The following is a 5,256-nucleotide window of genomic DNA, read 5'->3' on the forward strand; positions in this document are numbered from 1 at the left end:
TCGAACAGACTGTCAAACTGCAGCGGGAAGGCCGGGGAGGGTTGGGGGGGCAGGAGGGAGGGGGGTAAGAGATTAACCGAAGGACTTGTATGCATGCATATAAGCATAACCAATGGACATAAGACACTGGGGGGTAGGGAAGGCCAGGGGATTGTCAAGGGCGGGGGAAAAAAAGGACACATATGTAATACTCTTTGTAATACTTTAAGCAATAAAAAAAAAGGGAAAAAAAAGGAATCTGCCATAAGTCACCTGGATGATACAAAGTGGAAAGGGAATTTGAACCCAGGCATCTAAGTCCAGAGGCCTCTTAATTGCAGGGGCTTTATGCAAAGTAGGTGTCTGGTTATTGCTATATAACAAACCACCCCAAAATTGAGTGGCTTAAAAAAATTACATCATTTGTTCCCCTAACAAATCTGTGATTTGGGCAGGACTCCACAGGAAAGACCCATTTATGCTCTTCACAGTATCACCTGGGTTGTCTTGAGTTGGGGCTAAAGGAACCATTCTCAAGATGGCCCATTCCATGGCTGGAGAGTTGGTACCAGTGTCAGCTGAGAGCTGCAGGGCAGTGGGCTGGAGGGGTTCTCTCCACATGGGCCTTGCCATGTGCTGCTTGGGCTTCCTCACAGCATGGCTGAATTCAAAGTGTGAGCTTGTAAAGAGAACCAGGAGGAAGTTGTACAACTGCATCCTAATTGTGGAAACAGTTAGATTCAAAGGGAAGGGAACATAGTCTACCTTTCCATGGGGGTGTGACAAGCTTCTAGAAGAATCCATAGAATAGGAAATATTATTGTGGCCATCTTCTCAGAGAATACAGTTTGCCACAGCAAACAGTATGTTATATGACTTCATCAAGCTGTCCTAATTTACAAACCTGACTTAAAAATAACCGCCTCCAACAAGCCACCCCCAGGGATCCTCCCTGAAAGTTCAGAAAAAAACGGCTAGACTCAAAGAAAATAAGTTAAGTACAAGTCACTCTTGGGGCAGGCATAGGGAGAGTCTTATCTCACAATATTTGCATATTTGCATGTCATTTCCTTACAATGCCTGAAGCTCAACTAATTAGAAACTCATTTGAGATAACTAGTAACCAATTTAAAAATGCAAACACCTTAGGGCTAGCCTGAGTCCTCCCAACAGTCCTGTGATTGACTTCATCAAGGGTTTCCTCCTAGCCCCTGCTGAGGGGAGTTGCAAGGAGAGACTCAGAGAGGGCACTGAATCCTCGGTTGCTGAAAGCTCTTCTGGATAGAGACCTGGGTAAAAGTAAATGGGGTTCAGCAGAAGAGGCAGGAAGGTAAAATGATTTCTTCGGCTGAACAAACTTCCTGGTTTGGACTCTGCAAATAAGAGCCGCAATCAGGCTATGAGATGTTGTGGCAGCAACATTGACACGCCGTCACTGATGGGCCCAGCCACTTTCCAAAACACCCTTGCACAGCCGTGCAGACCGCAGGCTCCACTGGCAGCAGGCTGAGCCATAACTCACACTGTCACCACTCCCCTCCAACCTCTTCTGTAAGCACTTTTAATCAATGCAACAGGAATAAACATTCGCTGTGCAGTGAGGAACATGGTTCTGCTCAGCTCAGAAAGCAAAACCTTCCCGGCTGTTTGCACCTAGGAGAGCCCGAAGGAAAAGCCTCCATCCTGGTGCGGCTGCCAGCCTGGGCGCATTTTCCCCAATGGGGTGAGTTTCTATCAGAGTTAATTTGCACTCTGAGGTGCCATCCATCAACAACACAATTCTCAGCTGACTTTTCAAAGCATCGCTGCTCTCTAAGTGGTCACCAGCCCTGCCCCCCATACCCCAGGTAACTTAAATGAACTGTGGAAAGCAGGAGGTTTCGGGGTGAATTACAGTTCAGCATCTTAGAGTCACTGTGTGGGGGTGAAATCTTTTTTCCTAAGCTGTGGGCTAACCCCTTGTTTGTAATCTGGTTTGGTAGTTGGGAATTTGGAACTAATGGATCCAGTGGAATCAGCAAGAGCAATGCAGTGGATATGGGTCTAGCAGTTGGTTAATATTAACATTAACAAGGGTTGGCCACTGTGCTGAGAATTAGCTCATTTCAATCTCCTGGGAGCTCTATGAGTTGGGCACCATTGCAATTCCTACTTTACAGAAGCAAAACAGATCTCAAATAGGTTAAGTAACTAATCCAAGGTCACATAGCTAGTGAGTAGTGGGGCTGGGACTCAAAATCATTCTTTCTTCCCCAAAGCCTGTGCTTGAAATCATTCTGCTAGTTGGATGAAGAGAGAAGCCACCCACTCCAAGTGGGGATGGGGAGATACAGGTTGATGGCCTTAGAGGGGAAATAAAGTGGGTGAGAGAGTAAAATCGGGTGTGGGAGAGAAGAGGCATTGCGGGGACCTCTGTGAGAAGCACGTGGCTCTTCCTCCCAAAACAGACAGTGTGGACAGAAGCCCAAGGATTCGGATCAAAGCACAATTTGAGAGAATATCACTGTGAAAGCAGAGGGGAATCACAGGAATGCCTAAGGCAACTATGAGAGAGATAGGAGGGGAGGAGAGAGAGAGAGAGAGAGAGAGAGAGAGAGAGAGAGAGAGAGAGAGAAAGAGAGAGAGAGAGAAGGAGGTATGAGGTGGTCAGATCGTTTGCCTCAGAATCTCTAGGCTTCTTAAAACTACAGATTCCTGTATATTGGTGAACCTCAAAAACATTTTGCTAAGTGAAAGAAATCAGGCACAAAAGGCCATATATGTGATTCCATTTATATGAAATGTCCAGAAGAGGGAACTCCATAGAGACAGAAAGTAGATTAGTGCTGCCAGGGGAGTGACGAGTGACTGTGAATGGGTGTGGGGTTTCTTTTTGGAGTGATGGAAAAGTTCTGGGAGAAAGTAAAAGCTGTGTGATGGTTACATAACTTAGTGAATGTATTAAATTGTACACTTTCAGATTGTTAAAATGATAAAGTGTATGTTATATGTATTTGCCACAATAAAAAATGCAGATTTGTTCCACCATTCATTTAAGAAATACTTGATTGGATGCTCACTATGTGCCAAGCACTGTCCTGGGTGCTGAAGATACAGCAGTGAAGAAAACAGACAAAAATTCTGCTCTCATAGAGCTGACATTCCAGTGGGAAGAACTGAAAACAAATAAGATAAATACTTTAAATGTGTATGCATTGGAGATGAAAATGAAGGAGAAAACAAAATAGGGAGAGGAACAGGAAGTGTTGGAAGAAGTATGGATATCGCCATTTTAGACAGGGAGGCTGGGAAAGGCTCACTGAAAGATGAGAGAGCTGGAGGGAGAGACCTAGCCAGCGATGTGGATGTCTGGGGAAAGTGTTCCAGTTAGAGGGAATAGCAAGTACAAAGGCCCTGAAGCAAGGGCAGACCTAGTATGGTCATGGAACAAAGAGGCCACTGTGGCTGGACCAGAGGGAGTGATGGGGACAGTGGTAGCAGAAGAGAATAGAGAGGAGGCAACTAGGGGTCTGGTCATATGGGGCCTTGTGGGTTATAGTCGGAGCTTCAGCTTCAACTGTAAGTGTGATGGGGGTGCCAAATGGTTCTGAACAGAGAGCTCATGTGACCTGAGTTCTATTTTAAAAGGATCACTTCAGCTGCTCTAAGAGAATAGACTAGGATGACAAGGGCAGAAGCGGGAGACCAGTGAGGGGATACTGCAGTGACTCAGGTGGGAGTGAAGGGTGGTTCGGTCCAGATTGCTGCTGAAGAGGGTCTGGATTCTGGGTATGTTTTGAAGAGGGAGAAATTCATTGACTCTTTAAAAGTGGGCCACAGGAGTCGGCATTTGTAACAAGCTTCCCAGGGGATTCTAATTCAGCCTGAAGTTGAAGAACTTCAGGTTTAAGTTAACCTTTTGTTTCATGTTTTGGGAAGTGCCTACTGGATTTTCTCCAAGCCAACTCAGAACGGATGCTAGGAAGGGCATTCTCCAATGTCAGGACTTGTGTGCACAGCCCCCAAGCAGGCCAAATGGTATGTGGGAAACAACATAAGCTCTGTCAAATGTCAGATACCAGAAGTATAGCAGTGACCCACCATGGACCCTTTCCTCAATGGGCCTTGCATTTCATGAGGGGAAAAAAACAGTTAAAAAATCACTTATGAGTCAGAATGGAAAGGGCTATGATGAGGGTTCACATGGAGCACATGAAAGGGGCATCTCATCTAGTATCAGGTGGTCAGAAAGACTTCCCCCAACTAACAGCCTTGAAGTTGAAGACTAGAAGGTGATAGGAGTTACCCAGGTGAACAAGGAAGAGGGTAGAAGATTGCTCCAAGCAGAGGGAAGAGCGTGTGCAAAGACTGAGAGCTGAAAGGGTGTTTGAGGAGATCAAAGAAGTTCATATAATTCTCAGAGTACAAGCTGAGAAGTACAGAAGTAAGTTAGAGCCAAATCATAATAGTTCTTGTCAGCCATGTTTATCCTGTAGACAAAGGGAGCCAGGAGATGTCGTTAAGTAAGGGAGTAATGATCATCTCTGTGCTATAAAAAGAGAACTCTGGCCGGATAGCAAGGATGGATGGATAGCAAGGAGACCAAGTGGGAGGCTCCACTAACCCAAGTGAGACAAGATGTGGTGATGTAGATGGAGAGGAGAGGTAGATTAATGTGATTGGGGAATGAGGAGGAATACAGGATGACATCTAAGTTTTTTGGAAGTTTGATGGATCGTGGGGTGATTTGGACCTGATAAACTCAGGCAGAAGGGGAAAGGTAAGCTGAGGTCAAGTTCAAGAGGATCGTCCAAGTGGATATGACCAGTGGGTAGTTGGATATGCCAGAGCAGAGTCATATAGAGAATTCTAGAATGTAAATAAGAAAATGTAAAGATCTTGGGAGTAGGTGATTCTCCCCCCACCCAAAAAAAAGGGTGTGGAGGAATAAAAATAGAACCCAGGGGACAGATGAAAAGGAGAGATTCATGATTAAAACCAACCAACCATCAGACATCTTCCAAAAAATCACTGATTGGAGGTCTTCTTAGTATGAGTTATTCAAGACCATATCTAAAGATCACATATAAAAATAATGGCTGGAAGGTCTCAAAACATGTAATGCTGCTTTTTAAAAAAATAAATAAATAATAAAATACAGGAGTTCAGCTATTGCACAGACAATTTTCCAGCAAGTGTCTATCAAACAGGAATCTGAACTCACTCAAGAAGGTGTCACATCAAGTGTAAGAATCCAATTCCATTGTCTGTAGGAGCTGTTCTGCCAGGTACAAGACC

Source organism: Myotis yumanensis, unplaced genomic scaffold (genome assembly GCF_028538775.1).
Source record: "Myotis yumanensis isolate MYYU_CA2020_CCGP unplaced genomic scaffold, mMyoYum1.0.hap1 SCAF_4, whole genome shotgun sequence".
In the NCBI taxonomy this organism is placed as follows: domain Eukaryota; kingdom Metazoa; phylum Chordata; class Mammalia; order Chiroptera; family Vespertilionidae; genus Myotis; species Myotis yumanensis.